This window comes from Aulonocara sp. 'chitande type north' Nkhata Bay, linkage group LG11, assembly GCF_057382095.1.
Source record: "Aulonocara sp. 'chitande type north' Nkhata Bay isolate Kocher_YH1m ecotype deep benthic linkage group LG11, A_spYH_male_GT1.1, whole genome shotgun sequence".
In the NCBI taxonomy this organism is placed as follows: domain Eukaryota; kingdom Metazoa; phylum Chordata; class Actinopteri; order Cichliformes; family Cichlidae; genus Aulonocara; species Aulonocara sp. 'chitande type north' Nkhata Bay.
This window is the reverse complement of record NC_141354.1, coordinates 34,931,412-34,955,923: the sequence shown is the minus strand read 5'-3', so window position 1 is coordinate 34,955,923 and position 24,512 is coordinate 34,931,412. Positions and strand designations below refer to the sequence as shown.

The 24,512-nt window shown below is 45.5% G+C and overlaps 19 non-coding genes across 19 annotated transcripts; 5 read left to right on the top strand and 14 right to left on the bottom strand.

The window, feature by feature from the left end:
* Window positions 1-2,329: 2,329 nt before the first annotated feature.
* Window positions 2,330-2,402, bottom strand: trnav-cac (transfer RNA valine (anticodon CAC)). Its single transcript has one exon. It is a non-coding gene; the product is annotated as a tRNA-Val (tRNA).
* Window positions 2,403-2,985: 583 nt separating this feature from the next.
* Window positions 2,986-3,058, bottom strand: trnav-aac (transfer RNA valine (anticodon AAC)). The gene has a single exon. It is a non-coding gene; the product is annotated as a tRNA-Val (tRNA).
* A 583-nt stretch (window positions 3,059-3,641) lies between these two features.
* Window positions 3,642-3,713, bottom strand: trnad-guc (transfer RNA aspartic acid (anticodon GUC)). The gene has a single exon. It is a non-coding gene; the product is annotated as a tRNA-Asp (tRNA).
* Window positions 3,714-3,864: 151 nt separating this feature from the next.
* Window positions 3,865-3,936, top strand: trnaq-uug (transfer RNA glutamine (anticodon UUG)). Its single transcript has one exon. It is a non-coding gene; the product is annotated as a tRNA-Gln (tRNA).
* A 462-nt stretch (window positions 3,937-4,398) lies between these two features.
* On the bottom strand, window positions 4,399-4,471 carry trnav-cac (transfer RNA valine (anticodon CAC)). The gene has a single exon. It is a non-coding gene; the product is annotated as a tRNA-Val (tRNA).
* A 585-nt stretch (window positions 4,472-5,056) lies between these two features.
* Window positions 5,057-5,129, bottom strand: trnav-aac (transfer RNA valine (anticodon AAC)). Its single transcript has one exon. It is a non-coding gene; the product is annotated as a tRNA-Val (tRNA).
* Window positions 5,130-5,712: 583 nt separating this feature from the next.
* On the bottom strand, window positions 5,713-5,784 carry trnad-guc (transfer RNA aspartic acid (anticodon GUC)). The gene has a single exon. It is a non-coding gene; the product is annotated as a tRNA-Asp (tRNA).
* A 151-nt stretch (window positions 5,785-5,935) lies between these two features.
* trnaq-uug (transfer RNA glutamine (anticodon UUG)) lies at window positions 5,936-6,007 on the top strand. Its single transcript has one exon. It is a non-coding gene; the product is annotated as a tRNA-Gln (tRNA).
* An 11,146-nt stretch (window positions 6,008-17,153) lies between these two features.
* On the bottom strand, window positions 17,154-17,225 carry trnad-guc (transfer RNA aspartic acid (anticodon GUC)). The gene has a single exon. It is a non-coding gene; the product is annotated as a tRNA-Asp (tRNA).
* A 151-nt stretch (window positions 17,226-17,376) lies between these two features.
* Window positions 17,377-17,448, top strand: trnaq-uug (transfer RNA glutamine (anticodon UUG)). The gene has a single exon. It is a non-coding gene; the product is annotated as a tRNA-Gln (tRNA).
* Window positions 17,449-17,910: 462 nt separating this feature from the next.
* trnav-cac (transfer RNA valine (anticodon CAC)) lies at window positions 17,911-17,983 on the bottom strand. The gene has a single exon. It is a non-coding gene; the product is annotated as a tRNA-Val (tRNA).
* A 585-nt stretch (window positions 17,984-18,568) lies between these two features.
* On the bottom strand, window positions 18,569-18,641 carry trnav-aac (transfer RNA valine (anticodon AAC)). The gene has a single exon. It is a non-coding gene; the product is annotated as a tRNA-Val (tRNA).
* A 582-nt stretch (window positions 18,642-19,223) lies between these two features.
* Window positions 19,224-19,295, bottom strand: trnad-guc (transfer RNA aspartic acid (anticodon GUC)). Its single transcript has one exon. It is a non-coding gene; the product is annotated as a tRNA-Asp (tRNA).
* A 1,332-nt stretch (window positions 19,296-20,627) lies between these two features.
* Window positions 20,628-20,700, bottom strand: trnav-aac (transfer RNA valine (anticodon AAC)). Its single transcript has one exon. It is a non-coding gene; the product is annotated as a tRNA-Val (tRNA).
* A 582-nt stretch (window positions 20,701-21,282) lies between these two features.
* On the bottom strand, window positions 21,283-21,354 carry trnad-guc (transfer RNA aspartic acid (anticodon GUC)). Its single transcript has one exon. It is a non-coding gene; the product is annotated as a tRNA-Asp (tRNA).
* A 150-nt stretch (window positions 21,355-21,504) lies between these two features.
* trnaq-uug (transfer RNA glutamine (anticodon UUG)) lies at window positions 21,505-21,576 on the top strand. The gene has a single exon. It is a non-coding gene; the product is annotated as a tRNA-Gln (tRNA).
* A 461-nt stretch (window positions 21,577-22,037) lies between these two features.
* On the bottom strand, window positions 22,038-22,110 carry trnav-cac (transfer RNA valine (anticodon CAC)). The gene has a single exon. It is a non-coding gene; the product is annotated as a tRNA-Val (tRNA).
* A 585-nt stretch (window positions 22,111-22,695) lies between these two features.
* Window positions 22,696-22,768, bottom strand: trnav-aac (transfer RNA valine (anticodon AAC)). Its single transcript has one exon. It is a non-coding gene; the product is annotated as a tRNA-Val (tRNA).
* Window positions 22,769-23,573: 805 nt separating this feature from the next.
* Window positions 23,574-23,645, top strand: trnaq-uug (transfer RNA glutamine (anticodon UUG)). Its single transcript has one exon. It is a non-coding gene; the product is annotated as a tRNA-Gln (tRNA).
* The last annotated feature ends 867 nt before the right edge of the window (window positions 23,646-24,512 follow it).

Genomic DNA, 24,512 nt, shown 5'->3' with positions numbered 1-24,512 from the left:
ATGGCAGGGAGTTCAGCACTTAACCAACTACAAACCTGGTAATACCACGTTGACTGAGGGTAACGCGGAGCTTGCAGAGGAGCTGAACCACTTCTTCGCACGCTTTGAGGTGAAGGGACCAGAGGCAGCAGCAGCAAAAACATCGGACAGCAGCAGCCCAAGCCTCATAGTGCAGGAATATGAGGTGAGGCGCACACTGAGGGCAGTGAACCCCAGGAAGGCCACCGGACCAGATGGGGTAACCGCAAAGGTCCTAAAAGAGTGTGCAGACCAGCTGGCTGGGGTCTTCACTAAGATCTTCAACACTTCACTGTCCCAGTCCTGCATCCCGCCGTGCCTAAAGTCAGCCACAATTGTCCCACTGCCAAAGCGTACTAACATTAGCAGCCTCAACGACTACCGACCAGTTGCTCTAACACCTGTTATAATGAAGTGCTTTGAGAAACTGGTCCGACGTCACATCATGTCCTGCCTGCCACCCACACTCGACCCGCTCCAGTTTGCATACAGAGCTAACAGATCAACTGAAGATGCCATTGCTACAACGCTCCACACCACCATCTCTCACCTGGAAGTGCAGGGCCGTTACGCCAGGCTGCTCTTTGTTGACTTTAGCTCTGCTTTCAATACGATACTCCCGGACAGACTAATAGATAAACTGCTGGAAATTGGACTTCCTTCCACCACCTGCCGCTGGATCAGAGACTTCCTCTCAGACCGTGTACAGAGAGTTAGAGTGGGGCCTCATCTTTCCTCAGCCCTCAGCCTCAACACCGGCTCTCCACAAGGCTGTGTACTGAGTCCCCTACTGTACACTCTGTACACACATGACTGTGTTAGTTCCCACCCAGACAACACAGTCATCAAGTTTGCAGATGATACCACTGTGGTGGGGCTCATCTCAGGGGGAGATGAGACTGCATACAGAGCTGAAGTTCAGAGGCTGTCAGATTGGTGTGCAGACAACAACCTGGACCTCAATACCACCAAAACAAAAGAACTGGTAGTTGACTTCAGAAGGAGGAAGTCCGAGCTGCAGCCTGTCAGCATCAACGGGGAGTGCGTGGAAAGGGTCTCCAGTTTCAAGTTTCTGGGTGTGCACATAGACACAGACCTCCAATGGAGCTCTAACACCTCTGCGGTCTTAAAGAAGGCCCAACAGCGTCTCCACTTTCTGAGAATCCTCAGAAAAATGGACCTGAAGAAGGAGCTGCTGACCGTCTTCTACCGCTGCTCCATTGAAAGTGTGCTGACATATTGCATCGGTGTGTGGTTCTCCAGCTGCACCACAGCACACAGAAAGGCACTCCAGAGGGTCATCAACATGGCCCAAAAAATCATTGGACATCCTCTTCCCTCCCTGAAGGACCTGTACAGCACTCGCTGTCTCAAGAGGGCACGCAGCATCCTACGGGACTGCACACACCCAGGACACCGGGTGTTTAAGCTGCTGCCGTCTGGCAGGAGGTTCAGGCTGCTGAGGTCCCGAACAAATAGACTCAAGGACAGCTTTTACAACAGGGCAATAGCCCTGATCAATGTAAATAGCTGACCTGACTGGATACCTCCCTGGACTTTTTAGGGGGAGTTTACAATGTTTAAAACGATAACAATAATATTTATATTTATAACAAGGTGCAATAATAATTAATGTGCAATAATAACAGTGTGCAATACAAATACACTTATTCTTCTTTTTTATACTAAGTTAATATACTGTGTTGTGTTGTTTGTTACGTTGTGAAGTGTCATATCGTGTCGTGTTGTGTTATATGTAGTGCCGACGTAGGACAGTTTTTCCAATTTCATTGTACTACTGTACTATGTATGACTGTGCAATGACAATAAAGAGTTATCTTATCTTATCTTATTTGGCTTTCTAGCCCTTTGCTCCGGATTAGCACAAGCTAGCATGAGAGTTTAATGACTTAAAGACAAGTTAGTGGCCCAGTCAATTCCACTCCTCTTCTGTTGGCTGATCCCATCTGCGCGTGGTCTTCATGCCGCACCAAACCTCGCTCATGCTCTTGTACTGCACTTTCCACTTCAGCGTCCTGCTGTATCTTTCATTGGCCACCGTGACTCAAGGCAACAATTCCCCTTGTACTCTTCTCACTTCTAACTCTGTTGCCACCACTGAAGGCTCTGAGCTTCTGGTTGACAAGCTTTTTGATGTCCTTTGCTTGGCTAGCACACAACCTATAGAAGACAAAACTAGGAGTCTTATTTCTCAATAGGGACGCAAGTAAAACAGAGAAAATGCTGGACAAGCAGAGTTGTCTAAACAGTGAACATCAATTCCCTTGTGACCAAAGAAGCAAAACACCCATGTTTCCGCCCGGTTTCGGACCGGGGACCTTTCGCGTGTGAGGCGAATGTGATAACCACTACACTACGGAAACGGTGAGTGATGGCTTGCTTGGCTTTGGAATGTGTCTCAATCAGTAATCTGGCCAATCTGACAAATCTGATGGCAGGTTACTATCATGCCCTTGAACAGAAGGAACCATGGAGAAGAGACAGACACTCGCTAGCAAGGAATCTGTACTATAGTCTCGATGTTAGGCTCACTTAAAAACTTTTGACATTTAGGAGTTCTCTGAAGCAAGCACAGCTCGACATATGCTGCCCTAAGAAGCCCAGAACTGTTATCTAAAGAGGCCATGCGGTTGATCACGTTGTGCATTGGCTGAAAATAGGCCCAAGTCCTGGGCAGGCCAGCTAGAGACACTCATTTCCAAGAGCTTAGTCTGTGCCTGCATCTTCAGTAAATATGGTGACTGGAGACATGTTGGTTTGTGTGAAATTTCCTGAAATTTGGGCTATAGACAACTTTTTACAACATGAGCATCCAAAGGTTACAAGCGTGAGCCCTGTACAAGATTTGAGTACTTTCACTCCTCTTTGTGCCAAACAGCAGTACAACCCCATAAGATAAAGCAATGCCTGCAGGCAGACACTTTTGTATCGGGAAACAAAGAAGAATGTTTCCGCCTGGTTTCGGACCAGGGACCTTTCGCGTGTTAGGCGAACGTGATAACCACTACACTACGGAAACTGAGCGTGCACGCCCTCTCGTCATTAGAGGGGCAATTCGATGCCTTCTTAAATTTGAGGACTTTTATGACAGATCATGTAGGACTAGTGAGAAGCGGGGAACTCCCATTTGTGTCATTTTTCAAGCATTCCCCCATTTATGGTTATATTGACAATCCAAATTGTGATCTCGAGATAGCATCTCTTCAAATGGGAGCTGATCTTCTTGTTGACAAGCTCTTTGATGTTCTTTGTCAGGCTAGCACACAACCTACAGAAGACAAACACACGAGACTTATTTGTTAATAGGGACGCAAGTAAAGCAGAGAAAACGCTGGACAAGCAGAGTTCTCTTGGACAAGCTTCTCTTCTCATGGGAGCTCTTGCCTAGAAGACATTTTTGACTTATGAGTGCACAGGTGGAATTGATGTTTTTTCAAACCCATTATAGGACTAGATTGTTAGATCGACTAGGATGTGGTGGAGAAATTCCACAGGGTGTTTTTGAATGATGGACTCTGTGCAAAAAAAACTGCACGTAGCGTGCGATTAACGGGTGTGTGGTCATTCCAGGTAAAAGGCAGAGCAGAGAAGGAGACTGCTCACTCCCCGTCGGGGAATCGAACCCCGGTCTTCCGCGTGACAGGCGGAGATACTGTCCACTATACTAACGAGGACCTGCAAACCTCTGTCGGCATCATGTCAAGGTGGGATTCGCAGCAGGTATGACACGCAAACTCTCGTCGGCCATGTAAAAAACCCCATCACTTTACCAGGAACTACAGTTTTATGGGTGTTTGACAGAGAACTTTTTTCTGCTTTCAGCAGGGTTCCATGGTGTAACGGTTAGCACTCTGGACTTTGAATCCAGTGATCTGAGTTCAAGTCTCAGTGGAGCCTCATTTGGCTTTCTAGCCCTTTGCTCCGCATTAGCACAAGCTAGCATGAGAGTTTAATGACTTAAAGAACAAGTTAGTGGCCCAGTCAATTCCACTCCTCTTCTGTTGGCTGATCCCATCTGCGCGTGGTCTTCATGCCGCACCAAACCTCGCTCATGCTCTTGTACTGCACTTTCCACTTCAGCGTCCTGCTGTATCTTTCATTGGCCACCGTCACTCAAGGCAACAATTCCGCTTGTACTCTTCTCACTTCTAACTCTGTTGCCACCACTGAAGGCTCTGAGCTTCTGGTTGACAAGCTTTTTGATGTCCTTTGCTTGGCTAGCACACAACCTATAGAAGACAAAACTAGGAGTCTTATTTCTCAATAGGGACGCAAGTAAAACAGAGAAAATGCTGGACAAGCAGAGTTGTCTAAACAGTGAACATCAATTCCCTTGTGACCAAAGAAGCAAAACACCCATGTTTCCGCCCGGTTTCGGACAGGGGACCTTTCGCGTGTGAGGCGAATGTGATAACCACTACACTACGGAAACGGTGAGTGATGGCTTGCTTGGCTTTGGAATGTGTCTCAATCAGTAATCTGGCCAATCTGACAAATCTGATGGCAGGTTACTATCATGCCCTTGAACAGAAGGAACCATGGAGAAGAGACAGACGCTCGCTAGCAAGGAATCTGAACTATAGTCTCGATGTTAGGCTCACTTAAAAACTTTTGACATTTAGGAGTTCTCTGAAGCAAGCGCAGCTCGACATATGCTGCCCTAAGAAGCCCAGAACTGTTATCTAAAGAGGCCATGCGGTTGATCACGTTGTGCATTGGCTGAAAATAGGCCCAAGTCCTGGGCAGGCCAGCTAGAGACACTCATTTCCAAGAGCTTAGTCTGTGCCTGCATCTTCAGTAAATATGGTGACTGGAGACATGTTGGTTTGTGTGAAATTTCCTGAAATTTGGGCTATAGACAACTTTTTACAACATGAGCATCCAAAGGTTACAAGCGTCAGAGCCCTGTACAAGATTTGAGTACTTTCACTCCTCTTTGTGCCAAACAGCAGTACAACCCCATAAGATAAAGCAATGCCTGCAGGCAGACACTTTTGTATCGGGAAACAAAGAAGAATGTTTCCGCCTGGTTTCGGACCAGGGACCTTTCGCGTGTTAGGCGAACGTGATAACCACTACACTACGGAAACTGAGCGTGCACGCCCTCTCGTCATTAGAGGGGCAATTCGATGCCTTCTTAAATTTGAGGACTTTTATGACAGATCATGTAGGACTAGTGAGAAGCGGGGAACTCCCATTTTTGTCATTTTTCAAGCATTCCCCCATTTATGGTTATATTGACAATCCAAATTGTGATCTCGAGATAGCATCTCTTCAAATGGGAGCTGATCTTCTTGTTGACAAGCTCTTTGATGTTCTTTGTCAGGCTAGCACACAACCTACAGAAGACAAACACACGAGACTTATTTGTTAATAGGGACGCAAGTAAAGCAGAGAAAACGCTGGACAAGCAGAGTTCTCTTGGACAAGCTTCTCTTCTCATGGGAGCTCTTGCCTAGAAGACATTTTTGACTTATGAGTGCACAGGTGGAATTGATGTTTTTTCAAACCCATTATAGGACTAGATTGTTAGATCGACTAGGATGTGGTGGAGAAATTCCACAGGGTGTTTTTGAATGATGGACTCTGTGCAAAAAAAACTGCACGTAGCGTGCGATTAACGGGTGTGTGGTCATTCCAGGTAAAAGGCAGAGCAGAGAAGGAGACTGCTCACTCCCCGTCGGGGAATCGAACCCCGGTCTTCCGCGTGACAGGCGGAGATACTGTCCACTATACTAACGAGGACCTGCAAACCTCTGTCGGCATCATGTCAAGGTGGGATTCGCAGCAGGTATGACACGCAAACTCTCGTCGGCCATGTAAAAAACCCCATCACTTTACCAGGAACTACAGTTTTATGGGTGTTTGACAGAGAACTTTTTTCTGCTTTCAGCAGGGTTCCATGGTGTAACGGTTAGCACTCTGGACTTTGAATCCAGTGATCTGAGTTCAAGTCTCAGTGGAGCCTCATTTGGCTTTCTAGCCCTTTGCTCCGCATTAGCACAAGCTAGCATGAGAGTTTAATGACTTAAAGAACAAGTTAGTGGCCCAGTCAATTCCACTCCTCTTCTGTTGGCTGATCCCATCTGCGCGTGGTCTTCATGCCGCACCAAACCTCGCTCATGCTCTTGTACTGCACTTTCCACTTCAGCGTCCTGCTGTATCTTTCATTGGCCACCGTGACTCAAGGCAACAATTCCGCTTGTACTCTTCTCACTTCTAACTCTGTTGCCACCACTGAAGGCTCTGAGCTTCTGGTTGACAAGCTTTTTGATGTCCTTTGCTTGGCTAGCACACAACCTATAGAAGACAAAACTAGGAGTCTTATTTCTCTTTTTTTTTTTTTTTTTTTTTTTTTTTTAAATGACATCAGAAACAGCAGTATGCGACATTACGTGATGGCAGAGCTTCAGTTCATCCTTTGTCATTTTTTTTTTTTTTTTTTTTTAATAAATAGGACAGGGGGAATGAATGAGAGAGAGAGGGGGAGAGAAAGAAAGAAAACCAAAGGGGAGAAGAGACGGTGAGAAGGGGGGGGAAGAGAGAGACAAAAAAAAAAACAAAACTCCTGGGTCACCTGTATGGAGAAAAAAAACAAACAAACAAACAAACAAAAACAAACAGAGGAGACAGCAAACAACAAAGAGCAACATAATAATAGAGAAAACAAAGCACCATCACAATAAACTAGCTAGTCATAGATATCAGTATTTACTAAATAATAAACGATATTGTGCAGCACGCAAGATAGACAGCGCACAGTGTGCTTTGAGGCAGCAGCCAAGAAAGCTTTAGTCCGCGTCTGTGAATACCCATGTGTGCATACCTGTGTGGATCAGCATGCTTGCATTCCAAAGGTTTCTCCATGTAATGATCTGCTAGGGAGTGTGGGGGGGCCACAGCCCCGTCCTCCAGGGTGTGAAGCGGGTATGGAGGAGATCAAAACTCCAGACATCCAGAGGCCCCCAGAACACAAGAGACCATGGAAGACCAACAGAGGGGCAGCCGCGCCACTGTCCCAGTAAGAGCTGAGGAGAGTCCCAGATGAGGGCTCGCCCAGCAGCCGCGGAGCAGAAGTCAGGGGGAGTTGCAGTGACGCGCCCGTGAGTTCCGCCGGCCCCCAGCTGCGCCTGAGTGACCGAGCCCTAGGCCGAGAGGCCGGGGGCACCCCACCTCCAAAGGGGCCCGAGCGAGCCCCAGGCCCCAGGCCCCGACAAGCGGCCGCCAAGGAGTGAGCCGGTGTGTACCCGGACGCCCACCCCCAGACACAAAGAACCACCAACACACCGACACCTGAGGGAGTCCGCCACCGGCAGGGGAAGTGGTGGTGGGTGGAGATAGGCCTCCAAACCTTGGAGGGCCTGAGGTGTCCCCAGAGAGGTGGCGTCTGATACCCAACCTGACATATAGACACAGACATACAGGCACACACAGACACAAACATCCATTCCCACCCTCATGCTCTCATATGCACTCACTCCACACTCAACCAACGTGGAGACAGACATAAAGAGACGCTGTACACACAATCACACTCCCCAAGCGTACTCTACAAACCGGGTCTAGGTACCCTTGCCCCTGGAGGGGGGAATTGCACCCAGACCCAGGTGGTGTTATCCTTTTCCCTGCGGTGGGGAGAGGCAGACCACCCCGACTCCGCAGCAGCAGGGAGGCCCCACACCCCAGACCGCAGTCGGACGGCCAACTCCTCCTACTAGCCCTCCCGCTCCAGCAGGCCGCAGAGAATGGGGGTGGGAGAAGACTCCAAACCTCCCTCCACCCGCTCATTGTAGTGTTGATGCATATGTGTTCTAAGGTGCAATTAAAACCCAGGAGGGCATGGAGCTACCTGCCAAGGAGCAGCAGGTAAGCGCATAGTCCCTCCTGCTAACCCTCAATGACTAAGTGTATTTAAAATTGAGAGGTGGGCAACGACGTCAGGGGTGAGGTATACACCCTGATGGTGATTTGGACTCCGTGATTGTGCCCACCCCCAAGATCCTATATGTATGTGTAATGAGAGTGTGAATAATGTGAATGTCTAAGTTGTGGGATAAAATTGAGGCAGAGGCAGCCAGAAGGGGACAGGGGGGGGGGGGTAGCCTCCTCTGCACCCTGGTGACATACCCCCACTCCAAGGCCCTGCATGTGTGGGTGGTTGTGGAGGAGCGGGAAGAGGGAGGCAGCTGGAGATGGGGAGGGAAGGAAGGGAGGGGCAGGTAACCCCTCCCTGGGGCCAGCTCCCCCGCTGACCCCAGTAGGCACTCCCACCCTCCGCGACCCGCCAGGGAAGGGGGGCCCAGGCCCATCAGACCGGGGCCCAGTGCAGTAGCGCCCCCCGGCTCCACAGAGCCCTGGACAGTCCACCCAACCCCACCACAGAGAAAACTGCACCCACCCCACCAACCACACATCTTCCAGACTACATAAGACGGTAAACGCCCAGGCTGAGATCTTCCTCCACCTCTCCTGTATCTCCCCCTCCTGCAGAGAGTTCCTGAGAGAAGAAAGCTCCTGCAAGATGTGACCATCCCCCCCACCAGTTGAAGAGCCCCCCAGGCGGCTCGATGCACCGGCGGCACCCTGCTCCAGGGCCGGGCCCCCATGCACCCACCCGCCCACAACCCCGGCAACACGCCAACCAGGACCCGAGCCCCCGAGGCCCGGCCCGGGCCCCAGCCCAGAGACGGAGCGCCCCCAGAACCTCACGCCCATCCCGGACCCACCCAGGGGCAGCCAGGTTGCCAGGTCAGTAACCCGCGTCCGTCAGCACAGACCCTCCCCTAGCCCCGCTGCACGCAGCCGCGAGGAAACAGTCACCTGAGAGCCAACAGAGCCCTCAACCGGACGTGACCGCTACCCCGGGTTGAGCCCCCCAAGGAAGATGCCTCCGGGGAACCCCCCGACGCCCTAAGCCTGTCCCTACCCCCTCACCAATCACAACAGTGAAGGCGGGACCAAACTATGACCCCCCACCCCCACTAGGTGATGGAGCTGATAAAAGGGGCCCAGAGCAATTGATCTAATGTGGTGGCAGAGGCTGTGTCAAGACTAATGTAATCTAATAGATAATTTCTATATTGGTTAGAATTAAGATTATTTTTATTTTTCCAGTTCATGAGGACTGTTTTCTTGGCTATGCATAGGGCAGTGAAGATCATATGGGCTATATTCTTTTCTGAAGTGACATTATCTAAGCTGCCCAACAAACACACTAAGGGGGAGGTTGGAATGTTACATTTCAGACATTTTGATAAGTCTTCACATATCTCGCGCCAAAACTTTTGCACTGGTGGACAGAACCAAAGAGCGTGGATGTAATTGTCTGGTGTATTGCCTTGACAGTGTGAGCAGTTGTTGGAAGATGTAAAGCCCATCTTGAACATCCGATGACCTGTATAGTGCACTCTATGAAGTATTTTGTATTGTATTAATTGCAGACTGGGATTTTTAATTAATTTAAAAGTTTTTAAGCAAATCTGAGACCAGAAGTTTTGGTCTAGGTTGACTGATAAATCTGCTTCCCACTTTGCAGTAGGAAGGGATATTGATTCATCTAATTTAGAAAGTGTTCTGTATATTTTAGATAATAATTTGGGGGATTTAAGAGTAAGAAAATGTGCCGCACTTAGTGGTGTTTGTAATTCAACTTGACTGAGGTTAAATTTCTTTTTTACTATGGATTTAATTTGTTGATATTCTAAAAACCTTGTCTTGTTGATCCCATATTGTTCAACTAGTCTGTCAAATGGAATAAATTCTGTTCCCTCTAATATATGTTCTAAGTATTTAATTCCTTTACAACTCCATTCTGGGAAATTAATCATATTATTGTTTTGTAATATGTCAGGGTTATTCCAGATAGGTGTACGTTTGCATGGGATTAATGAAGACTCCGTTATTTTTAGAAACTCCCACCATGCTGTTAGAGAAAAGCTGATGTTGATACTTTTAAAGCATTCATGTCTTTTGATGTTTGAGCTAATAAATGGTAGGTCTGAAATCTCTAGATCCTTGCATAGTGCCTGTTCAACATCTAGCCAGGGCTCAACTAAGAAGGTATGTTTTAACCATTCTGAGATGAACTGAAGCCTGTTGGCTAAGAAGTATTGGTGAAAATTAGGCAGATCTAATCCTCCTCTATCCTTGGTTCTTTGTAGCGTTTTTAAGCTAATACGCGGGGGTTTATCTTTCCAAAGGAATTTGGAAATATATGAATCCAGAGATCTGAACCAATCTTGTGATGGTTTGTTAGGGATCATCAAAAATAAGTAATTTATTTTTGGCAAGATCATCATTTTTATAGTGGCGACCCCTCCCATGAGTGATATGGGTAAAGATTTCCATCTAGTCAGATCGCCTTCTACTTTCTTTAGAAGTGGGATGTGGTTTAGTTTAGTTAAGTCTGAAAGCTTAGGAGAGATATTAATACCTAAATATTTAATATTTCCGGATTGCAGTGGGGCAGAGGAAGAATTATGGAAGGAGCAGTTAATGGGGAGAACTGTAGATTTTGGCCAGTTAATTGAATAATCTGAAACTCTTGAAAACCAGTTTATTAAAGTAATTACCTCAGAGAGGTTGGTTTGTGTGTTTTGCAGAAAAAGCAACACATCATCCGCATAGAGACTGATTTTATGTTCTATGTTCTTACATTTTATGCCCTTAATTGTTGTAGCCTGTCTAAATGCTGCTGCTAGAGGTTCGATAAAAATTGCAAAAAGTGAGGGGGAGAGTGGGCATCCCTGTCTGGTGCCCCTCAGGAGACAGAAGCTGGAGGATGTCTGGTCATTTGTTCTGATACGAGCCGTTGGGGAATTGTATAATATTCTTATCCAGTTTATGAAAGAGTTTCCAAAACCAAATTTGTGTAAAGTTGCGAATAAAAATTTCCAATTAACTCTGTCAAATGCTTTTTCTGCATCTAGAGATAATATTATGGCTTCGATGTTTTTATCGTATGAGTAGTCTATTAAATTAAGTAATCTACGAGTGTTTGTTGAGGAGTGCCGACCTTTTATGAAACCAGTTTGGTCAGGATGAATTAAGAGGGGGGTCATTTTCTCTAATCTCTTTGAGAGAGCTTTGCAAATTATTTTAAGGTCTACATTTAAAAGAGAAATTGGACGATAGCTTGAGGGAAATAAAGGGTCTTTGCCTGGTTTTAGCAGGAGACTAATGTTGGCAGAATTCATATTTGGTGGTAGTCTGCCCTTTTCCTCGATTTCCTGCAACATGCTGTGGAATACTGGTGCCAAAATTGTCCAGAATTCTTTGTAGAATTCTGCAGGGAAGCCGTCTGGACCTGGAGCCTTATTATTGGGCATACTTATCAGGGCTTCCTGGAGTTCACTTGGCGTCAGTGGCGAATCCAATTCCATTGCTTGACTGTCTAGCAATTTTGGAAGAGTTACGTTGTCAAGAAACAGATCAATTTCATTTTTAGATGGGTTTATTTGTGGTGAGTATAAAGTTTCATAGAAATCCCTAAAAATGTTGTTTATTCTTCCAGGATCATATATTGTGTTCCCCGATAAATCTTTAGCAGCACATATAGTTGTTTTTTCTTTATTTATTTTTAGCTGGTTAGCTAGAAATCGACCTGATTTGTTACTGTGTTCAAAATTCTGCAAGCGAAGTCTTTGTATAAGGAATTGTGTTTTTTTATTAATAGTTTCATTTAATTCTAGTTTTGTTTTGCATATTTTGGTCAATGTTTCCTGATCTTGGTGGGACGCGTAGGCTTCTTCTAGTGATTTGATGTTTTTTTCTAATTCCTGAATATTTTTGTTTTCTTCTTTCTTTTTGTGTGATGAGAAAGAAATTATTTTACCTCTCATCACAGCTTTCCCTGCTTCCCATAGAACAGAAGCAGATATTCCGGGAGTGTCATTAAAGTCTAAATATGAAGTCCATTCCTTTTTAAAGTATTTAATAAAGTCTTCATCTTTAAGTAGTGATATATTAAATCTCCAGTTTTTACTTGGCGTAGTATTATTCTTGTGCATTAGTGTTAAAGATACAGGAGCATGATCGCTGACAGCTATAGGATGAATCTCAGTGTCTGAAATGTCACACAGCAGTGAGCTGCTGACCAAAAAATAATCCAGACGAGAGTAAGAGTGATGAACATGCGAGAAAAAAGTATATTCCTTACTGGTGGGGTGAAGAGAGCGCCATGCATCGCAAAGACCAAAGTCGTTCATATACTGTTTGATTATATTTGTGGACTGCCAATTACGCTGAGTTCCTGTTGTGTTGAGCCTATCCATTTCTTCATTTAGTCCAAGGTTGAGGTCACCGCCAAGAATGAGTGTGCAATCAAGGTGTTCAGAGAGTGCACTAAAAAAACCGTGGAAGAATGAGGGTTCATCAACATTTGGACCATATATACTAACAATACATAGTTTTTTGTTCAATATTGATAGTTTAATAATTAGAAATCTACCCTCTGGATCTATAACTGTATCGAGTACTGTAAAATTAACATTTTTATGTATTAAAATTGCTACTCCCCGTTGTCTAGAATTATAACCGGCTGCAAACACGTTAGGAAACTCAGGTGTTTTAAGTTCATTTAAACCTGTGACAGGTTTGTGAGTTTCTTGTAATAAAACAACATCTGCCTGTAGTTTTTTAAGCTGGTTAAATATTTTTAACCTCTTTCCTCTGGTGCCAGCTCCATTTACATTCCATGTGACAAACCTCAGCATGCCCTTAATTGTGCGTGTATGTTTAATGATGTATGCTGGGTGTTTCGTTTAGACAGGTGGAGAGAATATGGAAACATCCCTTGTTTGTAAATAGAAAGAGAAAAAGAAGTGTGGTGAGAGACTCCATAAGTCTGACTATGTGTGTGAATATTCACTAATATGAACAAGCGTGGCTTGCTTATGTGTCCTGCAAGTCTGTGCGTGCTGTGAGGCTGTTGTGAATGTGCTGCCGTTGAGCTGATGTGTTTGCGTGATCGTGTTGTGAAAATATGGAGAAATAGAGGGTGTTGTTTGTAGGTGAGTGGGGAAGTAGGTGACCACAGCAGTGAAAGACAAGAGAAAGAAAGAAACCACATGAACTGTGAGCGACAACAAAAAAAAGGAAACGAAACGGAAACATTCCAATTAAAGCAATGACGGAGGGTGACGGTGTTATATCTGCTATGACATCCTACTGATATTACTAGGTTAAACACATTTTAAAGGAGAAAGTGTGAATGAATAAGAAAAGAGTGTAGCGGGTTCTTATCTGGAGTGCAGTCAGTATAACCACGGTGTGGTGCCGGGGTCGCGGTACAGCTGTCCGTCCACGTAGAGCCGGTCCACAGCGATGACAGCACGGGAGCCTTTCTGGATAAAGCTACGTCGAACTGGGAACAGGACCTTGCGTCGTTCCAGGATCTCTTTGGGGAACTGGTCGTTCACGCTGAAGTCCGTTCCTTTCAGCTCTCTGCCGCGACTCTTCACCTGTTCCTTCTGTTTGAATTGACTGAATTTGGCCACAATAGGCCGTAGTCTCCCGGTCCGCGACCGCGCGCCCCCCAAGCGATGTACTCTATCGAAGTCGATGTTCTTTACGGTGTCCTCCGGCAGCTTCAGGTGGATTTTAATGAAGCTTTTCACCGTTGCCTCTGCGTCCTCTCCGGCAGTTTCTGGAATACCAGAAAACACAAGATTATCTCTCATGCTACGGGCTTGTAGATCGATAACGGACTCTTTTATTTTTTTATTTTCAATGTTTAGCTGGGTCACGTTATCGGTGAGAGATTTAACCGACTCCCGTAGCGTGGCATTTTCAGCGGCAAGCGTTTCCACCTGCCGCTGGCTGAATTCCAGGGATTCTCTCAGAGATTTAAATTCCCGGTGTAAGATCTCCACCAGGGACAGCCTCGCATCGAAACTGGACAATCGCTTGTCGATTGACTCCAGGATTTCTGCGATGTCTTTGCCGGCAGGCGATGTTGTACCGGGGGAGTCTGCCTGGCGACTTCTCTTCGATGACGGCGTCTCGATTTTGGCCGGGGAAGATGCACTCTGGGCCTTATGCATTACTAAATCTTGAAAACGGCGGTCGATGTAATCTTGGAGAGCGTCTAAACTCTCCCCGTTGTCCTCCAGGGTGTTAGAGATGATAAAACAGATGTTGTTAGTTATATGACAATTGATTAGTATATTTGGTAATACTGAAGCTTGGAAAACCTTTGTTAAACTCTATGCTACCATTTGCTTTTTCTCCGCCAAAATCTCCGGCGTCTGACGTCACCTACAACATCACTTCCGTCACTTACCTCACTTCCGTCCGTCACTTACCTCCTCCTCTAGAGCCCTTACCACTCTTATTTCTCAATAGGGACGCAAGTAAAACAGAGAAAATGCTGGACAAGCAGAGTTGTCTAAACAGTGAACATCAATTCCCTTGTGACCAAAGAAGCAAAACACCCATGTTTCCGCCCGGGGACCTTTCGCGTGTGAGGCGAATGTGATAACCACTACACTACGGAAACGGTGAGTGATGGCTTGCTTGGCTTTGGAATGTGTCTCAATTAGAGATGGCACGATACCACTTTTTTATGTCCGATACCGATACCGATATCATAAATTTGGATATCTGCCGATACCGATATGAATCCGATATAATGTTTTTTAATCAACAAAACTGTTTTTTAAATATCTTGCTGCATTTTGTATAAGTTCATACTCAAGTTTAAAACAACAACTACACTAAAGCTATTCTGTTATACCTGTATGCAAAAAAAAATATTTCATAGTTCAGCAATACTGATCAATCTAATAAACTTAAACCTGCACCATCCTCCCTATTCTGGTATTTTAAAGAGTACTTAGCATAAATATTAAGCAACCTAACTAATAGGGTTCCAACTCCCAGCAACAACAAAAATAAATAAATAAAAAATAGGGAACCACCCCTCACGCTCCACCTCATGATGCTTAATCGACGTAATCAACCTTAATTTGATGCAGTGTGAAAAAAAATGCACAGAAATCAATTATTTTTCAAGAAATATTAAATAGATTCAACATCTTTCTTCAACAAAATTGCAGACTGCACAGATGGTACCTTCCCAAAGGAAAAAGTACTATAGCTTACTAGGGTATATATATTAGACGTAATAGTTACTATATACAGTAATTGACTTCTATTCATTTTACATCAAATTAAAACTTTGGGTGTCAGATAATTATTTATTAAAAGCTAGACATTTTAAATGAGAATAAGAAAGAAAAGTATGTCTTTGTGCCCCCTTTTCCCTGTTAATGCCCTATCGGCCCCCCTGGCTAAACTTTGCTAGATCCGCCCCTGCACAGTTACCAGCGTCAGCTACGTAGAAAAAGATCCTCGAGTAGAAAGTAATATTAAATACATTCTAACAACAGCTGATCAAGCTTAAACGTGCTGCTGTTGTTCAGCCGCTGGTTTCCTCTTTCTGGTGCAAAGTGGGCCAAAAGCAAACTAGAGACACGGACTCGCGACAGAAAAGCCGATCAGCTGATCATTTAAGCAGTTTCATGATTGAAGTAGCAGCAGGAGAGGCAGTCGCTTGTTAAGCTTAACGCAGGAATGCTTTACAAACATTCAGAGATGGACTTACACACTTGCTTTACTTCTCTCGGGGATAACTTTGTCGGAGATGAAATGCCGGGTTGCTAGCGAAGCTCCACATGCTATCCAGACCACCTACAGGTCCCGCATGCCACAGCCGCTCTATCACGTGATGCATACTGCTCCGACGTGCTAACTTCTGAGGTGAGTTACGGCGTGTTGCAAGTTTTGTGAGGTGCTTTCGTGATATTTAATGGATCGGATTACATTTTTTATTTTTCTCCGATATCCGATCCAGTAATTTAGGTCAGTATCGGACCGATACCGATACGTAATATCGGATCGGTCCATCTCTAGTCTCAATCAGTAATCTGGCCAATCTGACAAATCTGATGGCAGGTTACTATCATGCCCTTGAACAGAAGGAACCATGGAGAAGAGACAGACACTCGCTAGCAAGGAATCTGTACTATAGTCTCGATGTTAGGCTCACTTAAAAACTTTTGACATTTAGGAGTTCTCTGAAGCAAGCGCAGCTCGACATATGCTGCCCTAAGAAGCCCAGAACTGTTATCTAAAGAGGCCATGCGGTTGATCACGTTGTGCATTGGCTGAAAATAGGCCCAAGTCCTGGGCAGGCCAGCTAGAGACACTCATTTCCAAGAGCTTAGTCTGTGCCTGCATCTTCAGTAAATATGGTGACTGGAGACATGTTGGTTTGTGTGAAATTTCCTGAAATTTGGGCTATAGACAACTTTTTACAACATGAGCATCCAAAGGTTACAAGCGTCAGAGCCCTGTACAAGATTTGAGTACTTTCACTCCTCTTTGTGCCAAACAGCAGTACAACCCCATAAGATAAAGCAATGCCTGCAGGCAGACACTTTTGTATCGGGAAACAAAGAAGCATGTTTCCGCCTGGTTTCGGACCAGGGACCTTTCGCGTGTTAGGCGAACGTGATAACCACTACGGAAACGGAGCGTGCATGCCCTCTCGTCATTAGAGGGGCAATTCGATGCCTTCTTAAATTTGAGGACTTTTATGACAGATCATGTAGGACTAGTGAGAAGCGGGGAACTCCCATTTGTGTCATTTTTCAAGCATTCCCCCATTTATGGTTATATTGACAATCCAAATTGTGATCTCGAGATAGCATCTCTTCAAATGGGAGCTGATCTTCTTGTTGACAAGCTCTTTGATGTTCTTTGTCAGGCTAGCACACAACCTACAGAAGACAAACACACGAGACTTATTTGTTAATAGGGACGCAAGTAAAGCAGAGAAAACGCTGGACAAGCAGAGTTCTCTTGGACAAGCTTCTCTTCTCATGGGAGCTCTTGCCTAGAAGACATTTTTGACTTATGAGTGCACAGGTGGAATTGATGTTTTTTCAAACCCATTATAGGACTAGATTGTTAGATCGACTAGGATGTGGTGGAGAAATTCCACAGGGTCTTTTTGAATGATTGTCTCTGTGCAAAAAAAATGCACGTAGCGTGCGATTAACGGGTGTGTGGTCATTCCAGGTAAAAGGAAGAGCAGAGAAGGAGACTGCTCACTCCCCGTCGGGGAATCGAACCCCGGTCTTCCGCGTGACAGGCGGAGATACTGTCCACTATACTAACGAGGACCTGCAAGCCTCTGTCGGCGTCATGTCAAGGTGGGATTCGCAGCAGGTATGACACGCAAACTCTCGTCGGCCATGTAAAAAACCCCATCACTTTACCAGGAACTACAGTTTTATGGGTGTTTGACAGAGAACTTTTTTCTGCTTTCAGCAGGGTTCCATGGTGTAACGGTTAGCACTCTGGACTTTGAATCCAGTGATCTGAGTTCAAGTCTCAGTGGAGCCTCATTTGGCTTTCTAGCCCTTTGCTCCGCATTAGCACAAGCTAGCATGAGAGTTTAATGACTTAAAGAACAAGTTAGTGGCCCAGTCAATTCCACTCCTCTTCTGTTGGCTGATCCCATCTGCGCGTGGTCTTCATGCCGCACCAAACCTCGCTCATGCTCTTGTACTGCACTTTCCACTTCAGCGTCCTGCTGTATCTTTCATTGGCCACCGTGACTCAAGGCAACAATTCCGCTTGTACTCTTCTCACTTCTAACTCTGTTGCCACCACTGAAGGCTCTGAGCTTCTGGTTGACAAGCTTTTTGATGTCCTTTGCTTGGCTAGCACACAACCTATAGAAGACAAAACTAGGAGTCTTATTTCTCAATAGGGACGCAAGTAAAACAGAGAAAATGCTGGACAAGCAGAGTTGTCTAAACAGTGAACATCAATTCCCTTGTGACCAAAGAAGCAAAACACCCATGTTTCCGCCCGGTTTCGGACCGGGGACCTTTCGCGTGTGAGGCGAATGTGATAACCACTATACTACGGAAACTGTGAGTGATGGCTTGCTTGGCTTTGGAATGTGTCTCAATCAGTAATCTGGCCAATCTGACAAATCTGATGGCAGGTTACTATCATGCCCTTGAACAGAAGGAACCATGGAGAAGAGACAGACGCTCGCTAGCAAGGAATCTGAACTATAGTCTCGATGTTAGGCTCACTTAAAAACTTTTGACATTTAGGAGTTCTCTGAAGCAAGCGCAGCTCGACATATGCTGCCCTAAGAAGCCCAGAACTGTTATCTAAAGAGGCCATGCGGTTGATCACGTTGTGCATTGGCTGAAAATAGGCCCAAGTCCTGGGCAGGCCAGCTAGAGACACTCATTTCCAAGAGCTTAGTCTGTGCCTGCATCTTCAGTAAATATGGTGACTGGAGACATGTTGGTTTGTGTGAAATTTCCTGAAATTTGGGCTATAGACAACTTTTTACAACATGAGCATCGAAAGGTTACAAGCGTCAGAGCCCTGTACAAGATTTGAGTACTTTCACTCCTCTTTGTGCCAAACAGCAGTACAACCCCATAAGATAAAGCAATGTCTGCAGGCAGACACTTTTGTATCGGGAAACAAAGACGCATGTTTCCGCCTGGTTTCGGACCAGGGACCTTTCGCGTGTTAGGCGAACGTGATAACCACTACACTACAGAAACGGAGCGTGCATGCCCTCTCGTCATTAGAGGGGCAATTCGATGCCTTCTTAAATTTGAGGACTTTTATGACAGATCATGTAGGACTAGTGAGAAGCGGGGAACTCCCATTTGTGTCATTTTTCAAGCATTCCCCCATTTATGGTTATATTGACAATCCAAATTGTGATCTCGAGATAGCATCTCTTCAAATGGGAGCTGATCTTCTTGTTGACAAGCTCTTTGATGTTCTTTGTCAGGCTAGCACACAACCTACAGAAGACAAACACACGAGACTTATTTGTTAATAGGGACGCAAGTAAAGCAGAGAAAACGCTGGACAAGCAGAGTTCTCTTGGACAAGCTTCTCTTCTCATGGGAGCTCTTGCCTAGAAGACATTTTTGACTTATGAGTGCACAGGTGGAATTGATGTTTTTTCAAACCCATTATAGGACTAGATTGTTAGATCGACTAGGATGTGGTGGAGAAATTCCACAGGGTGTTTTTGAATGATTGTCTCTGTGCAAAAAAAATGCACGTAGCGTGCGATTAACGGGTGTGTGGTCATTCCAGGTAAAAGGCAGAGCAGAGAAGGAGACTGCTCACTCCCCGTCGGGGAATCGAACCCCGGTCTTCCGCGTGACAGGCGGAGATACTGTCCACTATACTAACGAGGACCTGCAAGCCTCTGTCGGCGTCATGTCAAGGTGGGATTCGCAGCAGGTATGACACGCAAACTCTCGTCGGCCATGTAAAAAACCCCATCACTTTACCAGGAACTACAGTTTTATGGGTGTTTGACAGAGAACTTTTTTCTGCTTTCAGCAGGGTTCCATGGTGTAACCGTTAGCACTCTGGACTTTGAATTCAGTGATCTGAGTTCAAGTCTCAGTGGAGCCTCATTTGGCTTTCTAGCCCTTTGCTCCGCATTAGCACAAGCTAGCATGAGAGTTTAATGACTTAAAGAACAAGTTAGTGGCCCAGTCAATTCCACTCCTCTTCTGTTGGCTGATCCCATCTGCGCGTGGTCTTCATGCCGCACCAAACCTCGCTCATGCTCTTGTACTGCACTTTCCACTTCAGCGTCCTGCTGTATCTTTCATTGGTCACCGTGACTCAAGGCAACAATTCCCCTTGTACTCTTCTCACTTCTAACTCTGTTGCCACCACTGAAGGCTCTGAGCTTCTGGTTGACAAGCTTTTTGATGTCCTTTGCTTGGCTAGCACACAACCTATAGAAGACAAAACTAGGAGTCTTATTTCTCAATAGGGACGCAAGTAAAACAGAGAAAATGCTGGACAAGCAGAGTTGTCTAAACAGTGAACATCAATTCCCTTGTGACCAAAGAAGCAAAACACCCATGTTTCCAACCGGGGACCTTTCGCGTGTGAGGCGAATGTGATAACCACTACACTACGGAAACGGTGAGTGATGGCTTGCTTGGCTTTGGAATGTGTCTCAATCAGTAATCTGGCCAATCTGACAAATCTGATGGCAGGTTACTATCATGCCCTTGAACAGAAGGAACCATGGAGAAGAGACAGACGCTCGCTAGCAAGGAATCTGAACTATAGTCTCGATGTTAGGCTCACTTAAAAACTTTTGACATTTAGGAGTTCTCTGAAGCAAGCGCAGCTCGACATATGCTGCCCTAAGAAGCCCAGAACTGTTATCTAAAGAGGCCATGCGGTTGATCACGTTGTGCATTGGCTGAAAATAGGCCCAAGTCCTGGGCAGGCCAGCTAGAGACACTCATTTCCAAGAGCTTAGTCTGTGCCTGCATCTTCAGTAAATATGGTGACTGGAGACATGTTGGTTTGTGTGAAATTTCCTGAAATTTGGGCTATAGACAACTTTTTACAACATGAGCATCCAAAGGTTACAAGCGTCAGAGCCCTGTACAAGATTTGAGTACTTTCACTCCTCTTTGTGCCAAACAGCAGTACAACCCCATAAGATAAAGCAATGCCTGCAGGCAGACACTTTTGTATCGGGAAACAAAGAAGCATGTTTCCGCCTGGTTTCGGACCAGGGACCTTTCGCGTGTTAGGCGAACGTGATAACCACTACACTACGGAAACGGAGCGTGCACGCCCTCTCGTCATTAGAGGGGCAATTCGATGCCTTCTTAAATTTGAGGACTTTTATGACAGATCATGTAGGACTAGTGAGAAGCGGGGAACTCCCATTTGTGTCATTTTTCAAGCATTCCCCCATTTATGGTTATATTGACAATCCAAATTGTGATCTCGAGATAGCATCTCTTCAAATGGGAGCTGATCTTCTTGTTGACAAGCTCTTTGATGTTCTTTGTCAGGCTAGCACACAACCTACAGAAGACAAACACACGAGACTTATTTGTTAATAGGGACGCAAGTAAAGCAGAGAAAACGCTGGACAAGCAGAGTTCTCTTGGACAAGCTTCTCTTCTCATGGGAGCTCTTGCCTAGAAGACATTTTTGACTTATGAGTGCACAGGTGGAATTGATGTTTTTTCAAACCCATTATAGGACTAGATTGTTAGATCGACTAGGATGTGGTGGAGAAATTCCACAGGGTGTTTTTGAATGATGGACTCTGTGCAAAAAAAATGCACGTAGCGTGCGATTAACGGGTGTGTGGTCATTCCAGGTAAAAGGAAGAGCAGAGAAGGAGACTGCTCACTCCCCGTCGGGGAATCGAACCCCGGTCTTCCGCGTGACAGGCGGAGATACTGTCCACTATACTAACGAGGACCTGCAAACCTCTGTCGCGTCATGTCAAGGTGGGATTCGCAGCAGGTATGACACGCAAACTCTTGTCGGCCATGTAAAAAACCCCATCACTTTACCAGGAACTACAGTTTTATGGGTGTTTGACAGAGAACTTTTTTCTGCTTTCAGCAGGGTTCCATGGTGTAACGGTTAGCACTCTGGACTTTGAATCCAGTGATCTGAGTTCAAGTCTCAGTGGAGCCTCATTTGGCTTTCTAGCCCTTTGCTCCGCATTAGCACAAGCTAGCATGAGAGTTTAATGACTTAAAGACAAGTTAGTGGCCCAGTCAATTCCACTCCTCTTCTGTTGGCTGATCCCATCTGCGCGTGGTCTTCATGCCGCACCAAACCTCGCTCATGCTCTTGTACTGCACTTTCCACTTCAGCGTCCTGCTGTATCTTTCATTGGCCACCGTGACTCAAGGCAACAATTCCCCTTGTACTCTTCTCACTTCTAACTCTGTTGCCACCACTGAAGGCTCTGAGCTTCTGGTTGACAAGCTTTTTGATGTCCTTTGCTTGGCTAGCACACAACCTATAGAAGACAAAACTAGGAGTCTTATTTCTCAATAGGGACGCAAGTAAAACAGAGAAAATGCTGGACAAGCAGAGTTGTCTAAACAGTGAACATCAATTCCCTTGTGACCAAAGAAGCAAAACACCCATGTTTCCGCCCGGTTTCGGACCGGGGACCTTTCGCGTGTGAGGCGAATGTGATAACCACTACACTACGGAAACGGTGAGCGATGGCTTGCTTGGCTTTGGAATGTGTCTCAATCAGTAATCTGGCCAATCTGACAAATCTGATGGCAGGTTACTATCATGCCCTTGAACAGAAGGAACCATGGAGAAGAGACAGACGCTCGCTAGCAAGGAATCTGAACTATAGTCTCGATGTTAGGCTCACTTAAAAACTTTTGACATTTAGGAGTTCTCTGAAGCAAGCGCAGCTCGACATATGCTGCCCTAAGAAGCCCAGAACTGTTATCTAAAGAGGCCATGCGGTTGATCACGTTGTGCATTGGCTGAAAATAGGCCCAAGTCCTGGGCAGGCCAGCTAGAGACACTCATTTCCAAGAGCTTAGTCTGTGCCTGCATCTTCAGTAAATATGGTGACTGGAGACATGTTGGTTTGTGTGAAATTTCCTGAAATTTGGGCTATAGACAACTTTTTACAACATGAGCATCCAAAGGTTACAAGCGTCAGAGCCCTGTACAAGATTTGAGTACTTTCACTCCTCTTTGTGCCAAACAGCAGTACAACCCCATAAGATAAAGCAATGCCTGCAGGCAGACACTTTTGTATCGGGAAACAAAGAAGCATGTTTCCGCCTGGTTTCGGACCAGGGACCTTTCGCGTGTTAGGCGAACGTGATAACCACTACACTACGGAAACAGAGCGTGCATGCCCTCTCGTCATTAGAGGGGCAATTCGATGCCTTCTTAAATTTGAGGACTTTTATGACAGATCATGTAGGACTAGTGAGAAGCGGGGAACTCCCATTTTTGTCATTTTTCAAGCATTCCCCCATTTATGGTTATATTGACAATCCAAATTGTGATCTCGAGATAGCATCTCTTCAAATGGGAGCTGATCTTCTTGTTGACAAGCTCTTTGATGTTCTTTGTCAGGCTAGCACACAACCTACAGAAGACAAACACACGAGACTTATTTGTTAATAGGGACGCAAGTAAAGCAGAGAAAACGCTGGACAAGCAGAGTTCTCTTGGACAAGCTTCTCTTCTCATGGGAGCTCTTGCCTAGAAGACATTTTTGACTTATGAGTGCACAGGTGGAATTGATGTTTTTTCAAACCCATTATAGGACTAGATTGTTAGATCGACTAGGATGTGGTGGAGAAATTCCACAGGGTGTTTTTGAATGATGGACTCTGTGCAAAAAAAATGCACGTAGCGTGCGATTAACGGGTGTGTGGTCATTCCAGGTAAAAGGCAGAGCAGAGAAGGAGACTGCTCACTCCCCGTCGGGGAATCGAACCCCGGTCTTCCGCGTGACAGTCGGAGATACTGTCCACTATACTAACGAGGACCTGCAAGGCTCTGTCGGCGTCATGTCAAGGTGGGATTCGCAGCAGGTATGACACGCAAACTCTCGTCGGCCATGTAAAAAACCCCATCACTTTACCAGGAACTACAGTTTTATGGGTGTTTGACAGAGAACTTTTTTCTGCTTTCAGCAGGGTTCCATGGTGTAACGGTTAGCACTCTGGACTTTGAATCCAGTGATCTGAGTTCAAGTCTCAGTGGAGCCTCATTTGGCTTTCTAGCCCTTTGCTCTGCATTAGCACAAGCTAGCATGAGAGTTTAATGACTTAAAGAACAAGTTAGTGGCCCAGTCAATTCCACTCCTCTTCTGTTGGCTGATCCCATCTGCGCGTGGTCTTCATGCCGCACCAAACCTCGCTCATGCTCTTGTACTGCACTTTCCACTTCAGCGTCCTGCTGTATCTTTCATTGGCCACCGTGACTCAAGGCAACAATTCCCCTTGTACTCTTCTCACTTCTAACTCTGTTGCCACCACTGAAGGCTCTGAGCTTCTGGTTGACAAGCTTTTTGATGTCCTTTGCTTGGCTAGCACACAACCTATAGAAGACAAAACTAGGAGTCTTATTTCTCAATAGGGACGCAAGTAAAACAGAGAAAATGCTGGACAAGCAGAGTTGTCCAAACAGTGAGCATCAATTCCCTTGTGACCAAAGAAGCAAAACACCCATGTTTCCGCCCGGGGACCTTTCGCATGTGAGGCGAATGTGATAACCACTACACTACGGAAACGGTGAGTGATGGCTTGCTTGGCTTTGGAATGTAAGATAAGATAAGATAAGATAGAACTTTATTAATCCCTCGGGTGGGTTCCTCTGGGAAATTCGATTTCCAAAAAAGCACAGCACCGACAGAAGTTACAGAGTTATACACACACACATATATATAAATACAGAGACAATATAAATAAAATATACGAAGGGGATAAATAGAATAAATAGGAATAAAAATAAAAATACAAGTGAATTGCACATTTCAAGTATTGAGTCTATTGCACCGTTGACTATTTACAAAAGTATTGCACAAAAGGTATTGCACAGTGAGGTGAAGAGGCACTACAGCTTAGTTGTTCCCT